Source organism: Schistocerca serialis, chromosome 5 (genome assembly GCF_023864345.2).
Source record: "Schistocerca serialis cubense isolate TAMUIC-IGC-003099 chromosome 5, iqSchSeri2.2, whole genome shotgun sequence".
Classification (NCBI taxonomy): domain Eukaryota; kingdom Metazoa; phylum Arthropoda; class Insecta; order Orthoptera; family Acrididae; genus Schistocerca; species Schistocerca serialis.
In genome coordinates, this window is record NC_064642.1 from 582,833,359 (window position 1) to 582,855,883 (window position 22,525).

Below are 22,525 nucleotides of genomic sequence, written 5' to 3' on the forward strand. Positions count from 1 at the left end.
TGTTTCCTTGTTTGTTTAACCTTTAAGCATAGGTGCGCATCTTAACCCCGAACCTTAGATTACAGTTTCCAAATTAAAAAAATAAAAATTTTGCGTCATCTGTTTGAGTAATTGAAACACTCTTATCAACAATATTACTTACCTGTTTTCATGTGTTGCAGAAGGACATTTATTAACACAGACTGTGTATACCGTGGCAGTAAACACCGCTGTTTCACCTGATAACGAATGGTTCAAATGGCTCTAAGCACTATGGGACTTAACTGCTGTGGTCATCAGTCCCCTAGAACTTAGAACTGCTTAAACCTAACTGACCTAAGGACATCACACACATCCATGCCAGAGGCAGGATTCGAAACTGCGACCGTAGCGGTGGCGCGGTTCCAGACTGCAGCGCCTAGAACCGCTCGGCCACTTGGCCGGCACCTGATAACGGGCGGGCTGCAGGTCCGGGTCCTTGTAATCATTGTCATGTTTGATTTCTCTTGTAAAAGCCTATTCATTTCACAAATTTGTTAATTTGTAAAGAAAACACATTTATGATTATATATTGTTAAGTAAACATGATGTGTGAAAAAGAAGTTACGTTGGTGGGTCCTCCCTTCCACATTTTCCTTAATACCAGTAAATACCCACGTTTCATCCATCACCTGACTTAAATCCCATTGAACTCTTGTGGGATGTACTTGACGGGGAGGTGAGGAAAATGGGACCATCTAATGTTGGAGGTCTATGGAATAATCAGTATGTGCACGAACACTACAAAATTTTATCACCAGAATGCCGAAAGCTTGTTCAGGTTCTCTAAGGGCGAAAGGTGCATACTTTGAAGAGGCTAAGATTTAAACCATACTAAACTTTACTTAATGATCCAGAGAGGAAATATTTACTTTGTTAGTCTATATAATTTTAATGGTGTTTTTGTGCACTGAAATAAATTGTAAAGCTTTTGTCAGGGGTGATCGAAAACTTTTGACCTGTAGTGTGTGTGCATGAAACGATTTAATGTGGAATAACCACATAAAACTAATCGCAGAGGAGATATCAGACTGATAGTCATCGGAACAATCTTTGGGAGTATGGTTCACCCTTTTCTGTCCGATATTTGAACGTTGCTCGTCACTCTGGGGCCCTTACCATAAAGGTTAGAGAAGACCCAAACAAGAGCAACGCGTTCGCCACATGTTTTTTGGTAAGCGCCAAGGCATCACGGATATGCTCATCGAAATTCAATGGCACACGTTATAAGAGAAGCATTGTGGTACGGTGTGGGCTACTACTAGAGTTCCAAGACTCTACGTCCCTAGAAGAGTCAACCAATATATTTCATCTTCCCACTTTAATGTCGCGTTGAGAGACCGTGAAGGTAAAAATAGGGTGATGCGAGCTCGCACGCGTACATACCATCGACCATTCTTCCTGTGCAGCATAGCACATACAACCAAAAGGTGTCTTCCGAAGTTTATATTCAGATACAGATGTTATTAGGCCTTGCTTTTAAGCTAGACGCATCGTATTGTGGTAGGTCGCAGACAGCGTAAGTTAAAAAGGTTGTTGTGCTAATACATACTGACAAACTACCAAACGTGTGGAGTACCTACCCCAGATTTCATTATCTCTTGTAAATATTGGATCGAGGGCCGTAAATCGTGTAGTTTGTGGACAATGCAGTCCAGCTGGCAATCTCTGCTCAACCAGCCACACAGTGATCAAGAGCTCATTGTTGGTGCATTTGCTTCCCTTGCTCTCTTGTGTTTACATGCACTTGTGCCTTACAGTGGGGGGATGCGGAACAAAATGGGCACTGGAGCGTTTTGGAGGGGCTGTGATAATACGATTTCGTCTACGTAGCTCGGAGCATGGGAAAGGGCAGACTGGGGAAGGAGGGCTTATAATATAGAGCACTCACACTCTGTAAACAATGTGAGACCTGTGGGACAGTATCTACGCAAGTGTTGTATTAAGGAAAGTACACATATATCATTTTGTTTATTGTTTTTAAATGGAGAAGAGGAAGGAGGAGGGACGAAACTACAGTCTTTTACGTTATGAGGACTTCTGCAGACGTCAGTATACTGGCTCGGGACAATCATTTGGCGATGAATACATACAACTGTTGTTTTACAAACAAATAAATGCAGTTCTTGGTCGCAGGGTTATGTTTCGGATGGCGTACTGGTAGGTTTTCGTAAAGTAATTATTCAATTTTCAATTAATATAAAGTCTTCGCCAACCACTTTCCACATTCTCGTTCAGTCTCAACAAATGTTTTACATTTTCTGGTATCTCGAACAGTTTAGCCACGCACCCTTCCACGACACTACTTACGAAGTGCAAGTGCCACAATATTGGATAACAAATAACAGCTGTTCCAAAAAAATGGCTCTGAGCACTATGGGACTTAACATCTGAGGTCATCAGTCACCTAGAACTTAGAACTACTTAAACCTAACTAACCTAAGGACATAACACTCATCCATGCCCGAGGCAGGATTCGAACCTGCGACCGTAGCGGTGTCGCGGTTCCAGACTGAAGCTTGTAGAACCGCTTGGCCACACCGGCCGGCTCAACTGTTCTCTCTTCTCACAGCCTTACTTTTCTTTTGTTCAGAAAAATAGAATTGCAAAATCTTTCAATTGTGCCTAATTCGTGTTTGATAATTGACGTCAAACTTCATTCATTACTGGAACAAAATCTTCCCAAACGACTTCTTTTCTTCTGAAATATCAAGAACTGAAGTACTCTGTCACAATCCTCATAAGCTTCACGGCTAGGTTGCCGAAACACGTCCGATATGAAATAAATAAGTCACCAACTATTCTGGCAGAGGTCATAAACAGCTACTGCAAAATCACCCTGCTAAAATGCCAATAATTGATAGAAAGGAAGTTAACTAACGATCCCAATCAGGCCACTATGCAGAGAGAATCGTTGTCCCAAAAGTAGTGGTGAATGTCTTCCTTTATGTACTGTCATTTTCGGTTATCTGGTGGCTACCGGTTTCACATATCTCAGATGTCATTGAACAATTTGAAGAAGTTGTCATGGAGGGGGAGGCTGTACGGCACGCTATTGCCTGTGCGGCCCTGTTGGCTTATTGGAAGGCAGCTCTAGTAAGTGACTGGTAGAAGGTAGCGCGTTGGCTTTCTGTTTCCTGTGCCACTGTGGTAAATGATTGGTAGGTAAACGTCTGTTGCTGGTTGTAAGGCAACAGGAAATCGGCAGTTTGTATCCAGGTTATGTTGTTTTCCTGCAGCGAGACGTTCAACTCTCAAGGCAGTTCTCTTGGTTTAACGCCTCAATCTGTAATGGATGAAACGAACATTTCAGTTCTTACTTTGGATGTCTGCTAGGAAGAAATACACCATGTTCCAAAAATATGTTCTGGAACATAACATTGTAATTACTAACTGCTTCGACTTTCGTGGCGTATGACGTTATACAGAAGACAATGTTTCTACTACAGCAGCCGTCTTGCTAAAAGTTGCTGAGTAACTATTTTCTTCAACAAAACTTTCCGTTCAAAAACTGTAACCGGAGGGATAATGAGAGTGAAGTGTTTGTTGCTATTATTGTGCTTTAACCTAAATTCTAAATATACTGCTCGCAATGCTAGAAATCACAGATTAATGCCCTCAGAATACTACGGCGTCAATAAATTCATCGCAATAATATTTTGATGCATCATTGCGATGTTTCTCACAACAGCCTATTGTTCGTCGGTGGTTTTGTGAACAAACAGAAGTAAATCCAATTTTTTGGCGTGCATTGTTCTAAGACAAACCAACCTTCACGAATCATGGTAGATTCCATAAACACAACGTGTATTACCGGAACCAGGAAAACCCTTCCTCGTCGCGTGACGTTAAACATCAGTGTCTTCGGTCAGTAAGCACCTAATGAGTAACTGCAAAATTGTGGTCTCTGTTGCTTTGATGGCGTTTCGGACGAACAAAAGTTTCTAAATTTTCTGGAGGACGAATTTCCGTTATTGCTTCATGGACGCAGAATTACGCGATTCCAGCACGATGATTGCACAGCACATTAATTGCTAGTAACTGGGGAAGTTTTAAATCTAAGTTACAATTACCTCTCGGAAGGAATGATACAATAAATTGGCCTGCTTGATCATCAGTTCTCACATAAGCTGAGGTTTTTTCTCTGAATTTTCTTAAAATAGGAAATGTACGAACACTTGTGCAAAAAAGATGGAATATATTACTAATTCCTGCAGAAACAATGACGAGAAAATACTACTGCCTGATCAGGAATCGTTTAGGACGGAGATCAATGAATGTACTGAAGTTGAAGCTTGTCGTTTCTGACGCGTTGGGGAACAGTGTGGCGCAGAAAACGGTGTTATTGGAAGGTATATGGGGATTATGCGGATTTAAACCTTTAATTAAAAGTAAATTACTATTAGTGAAAAAATTAAGAACAGCGTAGTGCCCTGAGCGCATACATGAGATGTAACACACTAGTAAATATTAAGAAAGCACTAACCTGACACACAGCCCCTTGGATATCAAAAACTTACAACGAAGGTAGCACAAATTATCATAGGGAAGTAACCGTACACACACTCTAAGTAGCCTGTTTGTATGTTGGCAGCGCTATAGACAGTGTTAATATCCCTGACAGCGCTCTGCGCCCTCGGCAAGAGGTTCTGTGGTTGGATGGACTAGCTGTTCGCGAGTGGATATAGTAGTGTATGGACATTATATTCTTAGTGGAAACTCTGTGTTGCGAGGACGCACATTGTAAAGTGAGATGAAATGATGTGTTTATATGAAAAAATGCAAGGAAATGTATGATGATATATGTCTGGTTGATAACGTTTGGTCAGTGGAATTATTGACAACTATATAATTTCACATGAATAAGGTAAAATTTTCTAAATACTGAGAGGCACCCACATGCCTTGCTCATACTGTGGCATCAAGCAGTCAGGCCTGCAAGATGAGTGGTCTGCCAAGCGAGTGGATTCATTCTCAATTTATCGAGTAACATGAACTCTCATACTCACAATTTAGGTTACAAGTTATCCTCCTATATGATTAATACGCAACGGAAACACGCATCTGACTATCAATAATCTACAGAACTCTGTACACTACGCACTGGCAATACCACATATTTTTTTTTTTTTTTTTTTTTTTTTTTGTCTTTTACTTAACGGCTTTTGTCAGCACGTGGCCACCGCACTGAATATGAATGGCGCACACATTATAAATTCGGGACTTTATGACAACACACAATTCGATGGAATAGTCTACCAATCTTTTTCTTTTCACTATCTTATTTATTCCAATAATTTCTCTAAACTAAACACACAAATTCTACAACCTACAACAATAACACATGAGAAATTCCGCCCAGTGGGCATGGCTTTACAATGGTGAATCTCTATATTATGGTCTCGTAATTACTTTTAACGCTACAGTGCACTTTCTGGATAGGATGGTGGATCTTTTATTGTACCTCACACTTCGATTCTCACAATCATCATCACTAAACTTTCCTCCAGACCGAGCGGTACCGAAGGAACAAGCATAACCCACTAATCTTTTGAAACTACCTCGCTACTCTCCCATGCAAACCACACATACCCAAAATACATGACATACACCACACTACAACATGAAATACTACACAAAGATTGATTACAACATTTTCACTTTCAGCTTTCCCACTTCAATTAATATTTATCCCAGTTTCACACGACACTGCCCCACTTTGTAATTCTACTTTCCTACTGTGAACTCTGAGATATATGCACGTCTTCCTGTGCAATGCAAGCCAAGTGGCGTTGCTGGATAGACGGCCGACTCGCCTTGATTCTCTCTCAGAGTTTAAATCTAGCGTCACTCGGAATCATATCACACAATTTAATATTAAGCACACACGCGAGTCCTCAACTGATACCATGGACGAGTACTTCTCTTTATCTTTTGTCTCATACATAGATTGAGACTCACACAGTACTCACCACGTGGAAGTACTCGTCTCTAATTTCAAGTCCTGCACACGCCATTTCTTAAATATTTCAACTTATGGAACACATGCTATTTCTTAAATATTTCAACTTATTGTACACTCGCTAGTAATTCAGCTTAACTTAAGCACACGGAAGTATTTCAACTTAATGCTACACGTGGTTTCATTGTGACCGTTGGTCACTTCCGAAGATTCCTACAGTCCCTTTAATATTACCTGCCTGACATTTAATTCTCCCCACAAAAGTTCCTGAAATAGACAAATTAATATTTCAAACTACTCTTAAATATTCCACATGCATACCATGTCTCCACTCTTTCGACATTACGGAGTACAACTAAAACAGGTCTTAACGGCACAAGATCCAGCGGCAGAGTGCTGAAACATGGCCGTTCCTGAGGTTCTCTCCCATCTCTGTCGAGGTGGGGGAAGCACCTTGCTATCGTATTGGTCAGCCACATTTCAGGCGCTCAAAGCTCTGGTAATTTTCATCTCTTTGGTCCCACCAAAGGTGGCCAAAGGATCGACTCAAAGATGATCATATATTCACATTCACTATCTGCGGTTAGTAGACGACCATACATTCATTCATTTCACAGATCTCACCAAACTGGATGTAGGGATTTACTTTGTGGGAGTGCACATGTGATCAATTAAATAAATAAATTGTCATTCTTTCCCACACTGGTATCCGGCTTCGCTGTATTAATTGAAATTGAGTTATTTTCCAAAAAAAATGTGTTCTTCTGACAAAAATAATGAAGTATGTCGTACCTATTTTCAATGTAGGGTGGTACTGTACCCTTTCAATACATTGTTTGTTCTTCAACAAAATCTTTCTTATCTAACCATAAGCCTCCTAGCAGGTAGAGTCTATAGTAGTTAGACTCTTTTTATTTATCTGGCTGCAGTTGCCACTTGCTGTAATTGCTTGTAGTTCGTGTTATGAAGATTTTCTGTGAGGTAAGGGACTTATGAGAAAGAGTGTGGTTCGCACTGTCAGGATTCGTGGCTGAAATGAGTTGCAGGTAGTTTAATATTTCTTTTATTTAATATTTTTTGGATTTGTTTTGTTGTTAGGATTTCTTGCAATTGAGAGCCATTCTTTCGTCTTAATTATTAAAAGTCGTGTTGGCAATGTATAGCAATCAGATTGAGTTGGGTTTGTATATTGTGCACTAACCAAGACGACGCATCTTGCCTCATCTGCACTCAGCAACCAGCAGATACGCGCGCCGTCTGGAACATCAGAAATTCATGAGCAGCAGCGGCCACAACTGCGAGGTAGAGCAGGAATTAAAGTGTGCCATTAAATTATTAATTCACGGCGCAACAGTAAATCTTTTTTGGATATTTCTTCCAGATGTTATATACAATGTGTAAGGTGGTTATAATTTCGCACCTTACAAGCACTCATCTACACACTTTGCCGTGATTTAAAACCAGAATTAGGTATAATTTGATAGGTTGTACATCGTATATATGAATATTTAAAGAAGACTGACATTGTCACGTACACCTTGTAAATATTTGTTAACGCTTATTGCATAAAGGGGTGCCTTTATTATCAAAACAGCATAATGAATGATTGCCTTTACTACTAGAGGTTGGAAAGCCAATGGAAATGAAACGGCAGGCGTAACTCGAACCCTGGGTGGAAAAGCCCGCACAGGTGTGTTGGTCCTGCTGATCACAGGAAGTAGACAAGATGGGGCACCTGAGCGCTGAAGCACAATGCAGCAGCGGCCGGCCGGTGTCGTAGCGAACCCGAAAAGAAACCCGGATAATACTTCAAAAATGGTTCAAATGGCTCTGAGCACTATGGGACTCAACTGCTGAGGTCATTAGCCCCTAGAACTTAGAACTAGTTAAACCTAACTAACCTAAGGACATCACAAACATCCATGCCCGAGGCAGGATTCGAACCTGCGACCGTAGCGGCCTTGCGGTTCCAGACTGCAGCGCCTTTAACCGCACGGCCACTTCGGCCGGCGATAATACTTCGGAAACTCAGAAAATCTCGGACGCAGCAGAGAGGAATGAGGAAGCATTACCTCGGAAATCTCGCAGGCTGGGTTATTTCCGAGGATTTTTACTCTGAGAGGCGTACCATTTTATCTATTCCTAATTGACGAGGATAGATATTTTCTCGCCAACTTTCCGCGCTGACGACAAAAGACTAAAATATGGTTGGTCGGCGTTCAGAAGAAACTGCAGAGAGGGAGAATATTCTGTAGTTTCGAGAACATGATTCGCCTTCTGCAGTTACAAGGGAGGGGAGCCGAGCTTCACTGGGAAGTCAGCAGTGGACAGAAAGTAGTCTTCCATTATGAGCGCGCGTGTTTGACGGTCCCTTAGTATCAGCTTTTATTGGTACAGGCGGACTTGATGTCTCTGCTCTCGGGAGATTTTATTGTTAGAATGGTTAGGCACTGTACTGTTGCGAACTTATATGATTCTGGACTTCGCCTCCGGGTAGGGAGTCGTCGTTGAGTATGCAGTTCCGTGACTAAGAGCACTTCCTCTGTCTATACTCACGTAGAGAGGTTACCTGAACTCCGTCCTTGTGGCTCAGAGTTCGCGTTTCTCATCTGTAGAACACAGAGAGGAGAAGACAGTACTCGATTATACTAGTCAGAGGACTGCCTTCCGCCATCCTAGTGTTTGAAAGAGTTTTTATTTTGAGGCTGGAGTTCTTCCATCGTCGCAGACGTGTATGAGAACCATCACTCCGACGCACCAGACGCAGAATATACGGTGATATTGCTAATTGCTTTGGCTTATTAGGGCACGAAGATGACGTGCTACAGACGCGAAATTTAACCGACGGGAAGAAGATGCTGTGATATGCAAATGATTAGCTTTTCAGAGCATTCACACAAGGTTAGCGCCGGTGGCGACACCTACAACGTGCTGACATGAGGAAAGTTTCCAACCGATTTCTCATAAACAAATAGCAGTTGACCGGCGTTGCCTGGTGAAACGTTGTTGTGATGCCTCGTGTAAGGAGGAGAAATGCGTAACATCAAGTTTCCGACTTTGATAAAGGTCGCATTGTAGCCTATAGCGATTGTGGTTTATCGTATCGCGACATTGCTACTCGCGTTGGTCGAGATCCAATGACTGTTAGCAGAATATGGATCGGTGGGTTCAGGAGGGTAATACGGAACGCCGTGCTGAATCCCAACGGCCTCGTATCACCAGCAGTCGAGATGCCAGGCATCTTATCCGCATGGCTGTAACGTATCGTGCAGCCACGTCTCGATCCCTGAGTCAACACATGAGGACGTTTGCAAGACAACAACCATCTGCACGAACAGTTCGACGACGTTTGCAGCAGCATGGACTATCAGCTCGTAGACCATGGCTGCGGTTATCCTTGACGCTACATCACAGACAGGAGCGCGTGCGATGATGTACTCAACGACGAACCTGGGTGCACTAATGGCAAAAGGTCATTTTTTTCTGTTTACAGCATCATGATGGTCGCATCCGTGTTTGGCGACATCGCGGTGAACGCACACTGGAAGCATGTATTCATCATCGCCATACTGGCGTATCACCCGGTGTGATGGTATGGGGTGCCATTGGTTACACGTCTCGGTCACCTCTTGTTCGCACTGACGGCACTTTGAACAGGGACGTTACATTTCAGATGTGTTACGACCCATGGCTCTACCCTTCATTCGATCCCTGCAAAACCCTACATTTCAGCAGGATAATGAACGACCGCATGTTGCAGGTCCTGCACGGGCCTTTCTGGACACAGAAAATGTTCGACTGCTGCCGTGGCCAGCACATTCTCCAGATCTCTCACCAATTGAAAATGTCTTGTCAATGGTGGCCGAGGAACTGGCTCGTCACAATACGCCAGTCACTACTATTGATGAACTGTGGTATCGTGCTGAAGCTGCATGGGCAGCTGTACCTGTACACGCCATCCAAGCTTTGTTCGACCCAATGCCCAGGCGTATTAAGGCTGTTATTACGGCCAGAGGTTTTGTTCTGGGTACTGATTTCTCAGGATATATGCACCCAAATTGGGTGAAAATGCAATGTCAGTTCTAGTATAATGTATTTGTCCAATGAATACCCGTTTATCATCTGAATTTCTTCTTGGTGTAGCAATTTTAATGGCCAGCAGTGTATTTTGTGCCTGGAGTTCTATCACTGCAGATGTGTATGAGAACCATCACTCCGACGCACCGGACGCATTATATACGGTGATATTGTTAATTGCTTTGGCTTAATAGGGCTATAAAGCTAAACTGCTGTGATCGCGTAATTTTTATTGCTACTGAGGTAGCACAGCACTGTAGATCATCTTTGAAAGTAGTGTCTTCTAGTTTTTGGTACGTAGGTGACGTCAGTCATTTCGTGCTATTTATATTAGATCGCGTAGGCCTAAAAAGGGGCAGATTTAGGCAATTGATCAACCATAATAGTTAGGAAATCCATTTGTATATCTTTATGTCCATTGGACATCGATATAAAAACATTTGTAATATATAAAGCGGTTCTAATCCACAATAAATGTATGAGCAGAAACAGCATTTATCATTTGTAGTTAGAAGATCCCATAATAATTCATTTATGTTTATTTTGTAATTTATACAGGATGTTACAAAAAGGTACGGCCAAACTTTCAGGAAACATTCCTCACACACAAATAAAGAAAAGATGTTATGTGGACATGTGTCCGGAAACGCTTAATTTCCATGTTAGAGCTCATTTTAGTTTCGTCAGTATGTACTTCCACCTACGCTCAATGGAGCACGTTATCATGATTTCATACGGGGTACTCTACCTGTGCTGCTAGAACATGTGCCTCTACAAGTACGACACAACATGTGGTTCATGCACGATGGAGCTCCTGCACATTTCAGTCGAAGTGTTCGTACGCTTCTCAACAACAGATTCGATGAGCGATGGATTGGTAGAGGCGGACCAATTCCATGGCCTCCACGCTCTCCTCACCTCAACCCCCTTGACTTTCATTTATGGGGGCATTTGAAAGCTCTTGTCTACGCAACCCCGGTACCAAATGTTGAGACTCTTCGTGCTCGTATTGTGGACGGCTGTGATACAATACACCATTCTCCAGGGCTGCATCAGCGCATCAGGGATTCCATGCGACGGAGGGTGGATGCATGAATCATCGCTAACGGAGGACATTTTGAACATTTCCTGTAACTAAGTGTTTGAAGTCACTCTGGTACGTTCTGTTGCTGTGTGTTTCCATTCCATGATTAATGTGCTTTGAAGAGAAGTAATAAAATGCGCTCTAATATGGAAAGTAAGCGTTTCCGGACACATGTCCACATAAGATCTTTTCTTTATTTGTGTGTGAGGAATGTTTCCTGAAAGTTTGGCCGTACCTTTTTGTAACACCCTGTATATTAAATAGCAAGAAGGAGGAGATAATATGACCATAGATGTTAAGTCCCATAGTTCTCAGAGCCATTTGAGCCATTTTTTGAGGAGATAATATCACCATTAAGAGATCCTAAGGTCTGCTTCAGATAGGGCCAAATCTTCATTTTCCCGTTCAGCGTTTTCCGTTGCGCACATTCATTTTACACCCACTTGGAGTAGCATCTTGGGAATGAGTTTCTATAAATGAAAGTGAAAAACTAAGAACTTTTGATTTGCAAGTTTGTGGATACTGCCATCTAGAAGATCCCAGTCATTTACGTGAATTTCGTCTTTAAACTTTTTGTAACATTACGGCGTCATATCGACCTTCGGTGTTTTGGCCTTCCCGCCGCGGCCGGCAGCTGAGAAGACTGCGCAGCCGAAGAGCGCTGGCTGGTTGTCCGCCATCGGCGAGAGGCGGCGCTGTGGGGGATGACGAGAGGCAGTTCGGTGCTCCTCAAAGAGGAGCTGATTAGAATTTCGGTCGACGTCCAGGAAGGAGTAAACGGGTCCTGCACACTGAAGTGGAGTGAACGGAGGACGTGTGCGGACATTGGCTGTGGGGGTCCGGGTTGTGCACACCTGATGGCAAATGGTCGGTACAGAGGATAAGGGCAGAATGACGTTGGAGTTAGTTGTTGTGAAAATTATCATTTGCTGCAGACAGTGTTCTGCTCGCTTGGGATGAAATATTGTGTAAGCACTCTGCGGTGGGTCCTACATATTAAACTGTGTCTGAAAATTTTGTCCTAGGCGGTGAGAGTTTTGTTAACTCGATGTATATTGACGAACTTGTCTGTTGCGGCAGTTCGAGTGTTCTGAACTTGTAATGCTTTCTTGCCGCTGGTGTTACTACATGCATGAAGAAATGAACCTAGCGTTGCACTGAAAATAAAAGTGAAGCCTTTACTATACTTGTCAGTTGCGCCGAAGCAGTGACTTGGACGGAAATTATCCACGAATGTTCAAATGTTTCAGATGGCTCTGAGCACTATGGGACTTAACATCTGAGGTCATCAGTTCCCTAGAACTTAGAACTACTTAAACCTAACTAACCTAAAGACATCACACACATCCATGCCCGCGGCAGGATTCAAACATGCGACCGTAGCAGTCACGCGGTTCCGGACTGAAGTGTCTAGAACCGTTCGGCCACAGTGGCGGGCTCCACAAATGTGTTAACTGGTTAGATTGTTATTCTAACTGAGCTTTCTAGTTAAGTTATCGAACTGTTGTGGATCTTTTCATGTGTGAGATACTGACTAATTACAGTTGTTTATACCTTGGAATATGACACAAAAAGAAGTTTGCTTGTGCATGTCTTTGTGTCCTTGGTTAGAAACATTAACCCGGGTTGCTACTGTTGTAGAATTAGTCTTCGGAGATGTCTGATCAAGGAAATTGTGATTTTGCGTGCTCTTAGAACATGACTTTCTTGGGTGGTTAGGACTTATTTGATGGCTTATTTGTTCGGCCGATCAGCGGTTAGGGTGTAATTAGAAACATTGGCTCAGATCGCTGAGTTGGCGATGAATGAAATTTGAACCAAGTCGATAATGTCGGCTTGTCATTTGCAATCTTTTTTCCTGCTTGTTTTGTTAACTGTGCAAGAGTTGGAAATCTGAACTATCGAATCTGTGTTTGTAAAGACCATTTTCTTTGACATTTGTGACAGGCTTCGGAAAAATGCGTAAAGTTAAGGTGTCAAGATACGTTGAAATCTTTATAAGAAAAGCTGTTGGGTACCAAATTGTATCTTATAGGCGTTGAACTGTCACTGTGTGACATATATTGTAACATTTTTTGCAGCTGATGCCTATGTTGCAAAATTCTAGTACCTGTTGGCTACTAATAAGGAAAACTAATTCTACTGTTGGCTACTAATAAGGAATTTGTATTCTGGATATTCGTTGATATTATGGATTTTATTTCTTGTTTTTAAATTATTGCAACTTTTTCAAATTTGATGTTAGTAGTAGCGTATTCTACCCGTATCTCACGCCTTCCTGGAAGACAAGATTGCCAAAAGAAAATAAATGAAAATTGTGTGAGCATGTATTCTCCTCTGAACGCAGCACCACCCACCCCACACAGCAATCCTGTCCTTTCTACACTTTTCTTTTGGCATATGTATTTCTACAAAAAATTCAGTGTCTCAAATGATTCACCCTCCAAATGCAGCAAAAACTTAGAAGTAATCAATAGAAGCAGTCTAGTATTTTTTAGGAGCGCCACGGTGTGTTGTCGATAAATTATTCATGTCTGAACCAGGAAAATTCATGAAATCGTTACCAGGATCTCCAGACGCAAAGGAACAGAATCTCCTACAAAACTGCTGAGGGAATGTATCCAAAAGAGTCCGTTTTGCTGTGCAGTGCTGCGATCCAGCCTTTGGTCAGAATAATATTAGTCCTTAACGAGAATAAAAAGAAATAGTATGGAAGCGCCACAGAGCGTTGCATTAACAGCCACGGTTCGGTAGCCGAAGGTGTGGTGACGTGAGGGTCACAATAACAGACACGCTAGTGGATCGCGCAACGAGGATAGCCGAGCTCAGTCGTATACAGTGCAGTGTTGGGGTAGCTATGCAGTAAGTCGAGCGGTGTCACTAGACCAGGGCGAGAATGTGACTTGGCACCAGGTTTTAGTGAAATAAATGCGCGCTGTAGGCATATAAATACGACTGGATTTTGTGGTAGAAAGTTGAAATAAGTAGTTCTCGTAACATGCAAAGATCAGCACATTCTTCAAACTGGGGAACTATCAAGAATGGGGTTCCACAAGGGTCAGTCTTGGGTCCTTTGTTGTTCTTATTATATATTAATGACTTGCCATTCTATATTCATGAAGAGGCAAAGTTAGTTCTCTTTGCTGATGATACAAGTATAGTAATCACACCTGACAAACAAGAATTAACTGACGAAATTGTCAATACTGTCTTTCAGAAAATTACTAAGTGGTTCCTTGTAAACGGACTCTCACTGAATTTTGATAAGACACAGTACATACAGTTCCGTACAGGCAATGGTATGACGCCATTAATAAATATAGACCTTAATCAGAAGCATATAGCTAAGGTAGAATATTCCAAATTTTTAGGTGTGTCCATTGATGAGAGATTAAATTGGAAGAAACACATTGATGATCTGCTGAAACGTTTGAGTTCAGCTACTTATGCAATAAGGGTCATTGCAAATTTTGGTGATAAACATCTTAGTAAATTAGCTTACTACGCCTATTTTCACTCATTGCTTTCATATGGCATCATATTTTGAGGGAATTCATCACTGAGGAATAAAGTATTTATTGCACAAAAGCGTGTAATCAGAATAATAGCTGGAGTCCACCCAAGATCATCCTGCAGACATTTATTTAAGGATCTAGGGATATTCACAGTAGCTTCTCAGTATATATACTCTCTTATGAAATTTGTTATTAACAACCAAACCCAATTCAAAAGTAATAGCAGTGTGCATAACTACAATACTAGGAGAAAGGATGATCTTCACTATTCAAGATTAAATCTAACTTTGGCATAGAAAGGGGTGAATTATACTGGCACTAAAGTCTTTGGTCACTTACCAAATAGTATCAAAAGTCTGACAGATAACCAACAAGTATTTAAGAAGAAATTAAAAGAATTTCTGAATGACAACTCCTTCTACTCCATAGAGGAATTTTTAGATATAAATTAAGAAAAAAAAAGAAAAAAAATATTTAAAAAATAAAAATAAAAAATAAATAAAAACAAAAAACACAAAAAATAAAGTTGTTATATTAACTTAAGTATGTTGTTAAATTAACCTAATTATGTCATGTATTAGAAAATTCGACTCGTTCCACATCATTACGAAATATCGTATTCATGATCCATGGAACTAGTATTAATCTAATCTAATCTAATCTAATCAGGTATCAGCGCCGGAAGCCAGCAAACCATCATGACACAAGAGTGACGTCAGACGGAGAGACGAATGGGCTCTGTCAGCTGCAGCACTCGGTTCGAGACCGGGCTGCTCTTGCCGTCTGCACTAGGTTCTTCAAGGGACTTAGTTTCACCGCCCTGCCGACCTTGTCGTCCGTGACTGCCGCCGCCGACGCTGAGTCCCTAGTGAGACTTTGCGTCACACTGCCAGGCACTGGCTAACTTCTCTCCGAGAGCAGCAGACACCACATGCCGCGACCACGGCTGCATGCAAAGCCGAAGGGCCGTCTCCCGAGTGGGAGCCATCGCCGCCGACGTCGACAGCTATGGACTACAGAGGCTGCCGGCCCGAGCAGTCAGAAGCTGCCGCTCACTCATCAGCCACACCAGGGTCACCACCACTCACCATCCAACTGCTTGAGTTGCGTGACCATGAAACCCCAGACTATGCACAGAAGGCTATGATGTATGGGGCTGCCTTGGCATGCAGTGACTTCTTCCGTTTTCTCCATATGACGAGTCAATTTTGCGAACAGTGCTTTCAAGGCGATAAAAAATTGAGAGAAAAATGTAATACAGGATGAATCACCTAAACCTTGCACCGCAGATACTGCAAAAATAGAAAGTGGATTGGTAGTCAGGGTCTCGTATTGTTAACTAATAAACAGAGAGCTGACCACACGCCTCTGTCTGTCCGGATGGTGTTGCTGGATGCGCAGGATGGTCATTTTGAATACAACCTGTGGTGACCAGTTGTCCCGCTGCTGGTCGGAATCCGCATAACTAGAGTAAGCACTTGTGTTGTTTTGGAGTGTGTGCTACCACAGGTATTGTACAAGCGTCGGTGTGGGAACTTTTAAAAATGCGATATCTCGTAAATAAGTCGCACTAAAATCCTACAACAAACGCCACTGACATTCTAATTTACCCTACTTTTAGTTCGTTAATGTCATAGGCTTTGTTCCATTTGAAAAAGTGTATGTTTCCACAAAAAAATTCACTTTCTATTATGACTGTCTGTTTATTGGTTAACAATACGAGCCCCTGACTACCAAACAGTTCTGAGAAAACCGCCCATCAATAGCACTTTCCATTTCCTAATATTTGCGCTGCAAGTTTTAGGTGATTCACCTTGTATATTGCAGGTTATTCCTCACTGGTACATGTTCGAAAAAAATGATATTACATAAAATCGATTGTCGATAAAATAATTATTTGTTTCGTAATGGTTTCAATCTTCTGATAATGTTCAATTTTCATAAAGTCATTTGTGACAGCATCCAAGCAAAATCCATACTTTGACGTCAAATAACATAAGAGCCATCCTGCAATGCTGTCTTCGATAGTAAATACACTATACAGTCAATTGTAAGTCTTCGTGAGCTGCCCCAGTTAGGGTCTACCTTATCGTGATCAGTAGGTCGAAATCGGATGTATATACGAGTAAACAACTTAAGACCCTTGCCGTAAATACTTACTTCGGCATGCAAGAGGAAAAATTGGAAATTTTTTGGAAAGGTCTTATGGAACCAAACTGCAGAGGTCATCGGTCCCTAGGCCTACACACTACTTAATCTGACTTAAATTAACTTACAGTATGGACAACATACATACCCGTGCCCGAGGGAGGACTCGAACCTTTGACGGGGGGAGCCGCGCAGACCGTGACAAGGCGCCTCAGACTGCGCGGCTACCCCGCCTTGCAAGAGGTCAATGAATACATAAGTATACACTCCCTCTTTCACACACTAGCCGAACTGCACCAAGACAAGAATACCTTGAACCTTCTGAAAGCGACGCTTACCAGCACAACATCCAAAGTGAAATTCAGACGAGGAATGTCAGAGGAATTTAAGATCAGAAGTGGCGTTAGACAAGGAGATGGTATACCCAAATTCTCTCCAGCTGCCTGCTAGAGAAAATTTTTCGTGAATGGAGGAATCAAATTTCTTCCCTTTAGAGTATCGCCTCATTTGTGCGACGGGATTCGTGTCTTTCTGTCAGAAAGTTCACAGTTTCTAGTAACTGACAGGAAGCCATCAAGTGAAACAGAAATGATTTCTAGGCTTCCCCTAGGAAGTGTTTGGGCCCTTACTGCTCTTAATCTACACAAACAATTAACGGGACAATCTGAGCAACCATCTCAGGTTGATTACAAAATGATTTATATCTGCAGAGTGCGAAAAACGGCAATTGACTCTGAAAAACAATAAGTGTGAGGTCCTCCATGTAAATACTAGAAATATCGTTAAATTTATGTTAAACGATAACTCACATAAAATTAAAGGTAGTTGATTCAACTAAATACCTACGGATTACAATTACGAGAAACTTAAACTGAAAAAATTGCATAGAAAATTTTGTGGGGAAAGCGAACCGAAGACTGCAACTTTTTGGTGGAAGACTTAGAAGATGGTACTTATGTACTACAGAGACTGCCTACACTATCCTTATCCGTCATCTTCTGGACTACTGCTGGGTGGTGCGGGCTCCTTACCAGTTAATACTGAGGGAGGGCACTGAAAATGTTCGAAGAAGGGCTTCTCGTTTTGTATTATCTCAAAAATGTCAACGATGTGGCAATTATTAAAACCAATACGATTTTCGTTGCGGCGAGATTTTTCATAAAATTCCGATCGTCATTTTGTCCCCTTAATGCGACAATTCTTCATTGACGTACATTAAATGTACTCGCAGTTGCGAATATGGACAACCATCAGCTGTAGAAACGAAAAACGACACTGAAAATTTGTGCCAGATCAGGACTCGAAGTCGACTTTCCCACTTATCGGCAGCGGTCGCCTTACTACACTCCTGGAAATTGAAATAAGAACACCGTGAATTCATTGTCCCAGGAAGGGGAAACTTTATTGACACATTCCTGGGGTCAGATACATCACATGATCACACTGACAGAACCACAGGCACATAGACACAGGCAACAGAGCATGCACAATGTCGGCACTAGTACAGTGTATATCCACCTTTCGCAGCAATGCAGGCTGCTATTCTCCCATGGAGACGATCGTAGAGATGCTGGATGTAGTCCTGTGGAACGGCTTGTCATGCCATTTCCACCTGGCGCCTCAGGTGGACCAGCGTTCGTGCTGGACGTGCAGACCGCGTGAGACGACGCTTCATCCAGTCCCAAACATGCTCAATGGGGGACAGATCCGGAGATCTTGCTGGCCAGGGTAGTTGACTTACACCTTCTAGAGCACGTTGGGTGGCACGGGATACATGCGGACGTGCATTGTCCTGTTGGAACAGCAAGTTCCCTTGCCGGTCTAGGAATGGTAGAACGATGGGTTCGATGACGGTTTGGATGTACCGTGCACTATTCAGTGTCCCGTCGACGATCACCAGTGGTGTACGGCCAGTGTAGGAGATCGCTCCCCACACCATGATGCCGGGTGTTGGCCCTGTGTGCCTCGGTCGTATGCAGTCCTGATTGTGGCGCTCACCTGCACGGCGCCAAACACGCATACGACCATCATTGGCACCAAGGCAGAAGCGACTCTCATCGCTGAAGACGACACGTCTCCATTCGTCCCTCCATTCACGCCTGTCGCGACACCACTGGAGGCGGGCTGCACGATGTTGGGGCGTGAGCGGGAGACGGCCTAACGGTGTGCGGGACCGTAGCCCAGCTTCATGGAGACGGTTGCGAATGGTCCTCGCCGATACCCCAGGAGCAACAGTGTCCCTAATTTGCTGGGAAGTGGCGGTGCGGTCCCCTACGGCACTGCGTAGGATCCTACGGTCTTGGCGTGCATCCGTGCGTCGCTGCGGTCCGGTCCCAGGTCGACGGGCACGTGCACCTTCCGCCGACCACTGGCGACAACATCGATGTACTGTGGAGACCTCACGCCCCACGTGTTGAGCAATTCGGCGGTACGTCCACCCGGCCTCCCGCATGCCCACTATACGCCCTCACTCAAAGTCCGTCAACTGCACATACGGTTCACGTCCACGCTGTCGCGGCATGCTACTAGTGTTAAAGACTGCGATGGAGCTCCGTATGCCACGGCAAACTGGCTGACACTGACGGCGGCGGTGCACAAATGCTGCGCAGCTAGCGCCATTCGACGGCCAACACCGCGGTTCCTGGTGTGTCCGCTGTGCCGTGCGTGTGATCATTGCTTGTACAGCCCTCTCGCAGTGTCCGGAGCAAGTATGGTGGGTCTGACACACCGGTGTCAATGTGTTCTTTTTTCCATTTCCAGGAGTGTATATGGCTACCCGTGCACGAGTCACACCCACCCCCAAACTTCCATATGTCGTCAACCATGTTTTGACAACCTGTACTCGTACATCCATTATGTATGTTCCCCTACAGGTGAGACATTGTACTTGAAAGTCACTTGCCGGTAACGACGGATAAATACGATATTGCAGTGCCCATGTTATTCCGAATACGATGCAGAGTTCCTTTGGACATGAAGGCATGTCGAATTGGGAATAACACAGATACTGCAATGTCGTATATTCTGTTGACTCTGAACTACGTATGGAGAAACGATCATCGTAATAAAATAAGAGAAATCAGAACTCACGCGGAAAGACTTAGGTGTTCATTTTTCTTACGTGATATTCGAGAGTCGAGCGGTCGAAAAATAGTCTGAAAGTGGTTTTACGAACCTTCCGCCAAGCAGTTTGAATTTCAGAGTAGTCATGTAGAAATAGATGTAGTCACAGATTACTCTCAAGTGAAATCCCGATACAGAAAGGACAAGTTAGTAGTCAATTTCCTAGCCGTAGCAAACTACCTCACACTTTTAGCAACAAGTGGTGAAGAAGGTGCTCCTCCCTGAGCCATACAGTAATTAAAGATAGACCGCCATCAACAAGATAGACTGAGGCGCATTGTCACGGTCCGCGTGGGTCCCCCTGTCGGAGGTTCGAGTCCTCCCTCGGGCATAAAAAAAAGGCTCTGAGCACTATGGGACTTAACATCTATGGTCATCAGTCCCCTAGAACTTAGAACTACTTAAACCTAACTAACCTAAGGACAGCACACAACACCCAGCCATCACGAGGCAGAGAAAATCCCTGACCCCGCCGCCCCATGAACCATGGACCTTGCCGTTGGTGGGGAGGCTTGCGTGCCTCAGCGATACAGATAGCCGTACCGTAGGTGCAACCACAACGGAGGGGTATCTGTTGAGAGGCCAGACAAACGTGTGGTTCCTGAAGAGGGACAGCAGCCTTTTCAGTAGTTGCAAGGGCAACAGTCTGGATGATTGACTGATCTGGCCTTGTAACAATATCCAAAACGGCCTTGCCGTGCCGGTACTGCGAACGGCTGAAAGCAAGGGGAAACTACAGCCGTAATTTTTCCCGAGGGCATGCAGCTTTACTGTATGATTACATGATGATGGCGTCCTCTTGGGTAAAATATTCCGGAGGTAAAATAGTCCCCCATTCGGATCTCCGGGCGGGGACTACTCAAGAGGATGTCGTTATCAGGAGGTGTAGCCATGTATGGAAGTGAAACATGGACGATAAATAGTTTGGACAAGAAGAGAATAGAAGCTTTCGAAATGTGGTGCTACAGAAGAATGCTGAAGATTAGATGGGTAGATCACATAACTAATGAGGAAGTATTGAATAGGATTGGGGAGAAGAGAAGTTTGTGGCACAACTTGACCAGAAGAAGGGATCGGTTGGTAGGACATGTTGTGAGGCATCAAGGGATCACCAAATTAGTATTGGAGGGCAGCGTGGAGGGTAAAAATCGTAGAGGGAGACCAAGAGATGAATACAGTAAGCAGATTCAGAAGGATGTAGGTTGCAGTAGGTACTGGGAGATGAAAAAGCTTGCACAGGATAGAGTAGCATGGAGAGCTGCATCAAACCAGTCTCAGGACTGAAGACCACAACAACAACAACAACAGTGAAAATTTCAGAAGTGCGTCAGAATACCTAAATATGGTCAAAAAGGGACAACTCAGAAACAAGAATTCGAGAGGAGAAAGATTTTGAGAAAATCAGAAACCCTATAAAAGAAAGTAGTGCACACAGAATCAGACACAGAAATGAAATTTGTCAGCATCTTGAATGCGTTATCGTCGTAATGAGAGAGACGGGATTCGTTCTCCATGGTCGTACAAGTCACGATGGACAACTTGGAGAGTCACTGAAGAGTCCTCAGAACTACCTCTAGAGGGAAAGTGACTTATGCTAAATAGATAAGACTAGCGAGGAAAGTCGTTGAGTAACTAGAAATTTACTGATACTACATTGACAACAAGGATCAGCAAGCAATAGAAAAGCTTGCGATGCTTTATGTGGACTTCTACCGGTCAAGGTTCCCGATCACTTATCTCTCACTTGTCTTACCGTATACAGGGTGGTCCATTGATAGTGACACGGCCAAATATCTCATGAAATAAGCATCAAGCGAAAAAACTACAAACAACGAAACTCGTCTAGCTTGAAGGGGGAAAGCAGATGGCGCTATGGTTGGCCCGCTAGATGGCGCTGCCATAGGTCAAACGGATATCAACTGCGTTTTTTTTCTTTTAATTGACACCCCCTCTTTTTATTACATATTCGTGTAGTACGTAAAGAAACATGAATGTTTTAGTTGGACCACTTTTTTCGCTTTGTGATAGATATACCACGTATGAGTACGTGGTATCACGTAACATTCCGCCAGTGCGGACGGTATTTTCTTCGTGATACATTACCCGTGTTAAAATGGGCCGTTTACCAATTGCGGAAAAAGTCGATATCCTGTTGATGTATGGCTATTGTGATCAAAATGACCAATGGGCGTGTGCTATGTATGCTGCTCGGTATCCTGGACGACATCATCCAAGTGTCCGGACCGTTCGTCGTATAGTTACGTTATTTAAGGAAACAGGAAGTGTTCAGCCACATGTGAAACGTCAACCACGACCTGCAACTAATGATGGTGCCCAAGTAGGTGTTTCAGCTGCTGTCGCGGCTAATCCGCACATCAGTAGCAGACAATTTGCGCGAGAATCGGGAATCTCAAAAACGTCGGTGTTGAGAATGCTACGTCAACATCGATTGCGCCCGTACCATATTTCTATGCACCAGGAATTTCATGGCGAAAACTTTGAACGTCGTGTCCAGTTCTGCCATTGGGCACAAGAGAAATTACGGGATGATGACAGATTTTTTGCACGCGTTCTATTTAGCGACGAAGTGTCATTCAC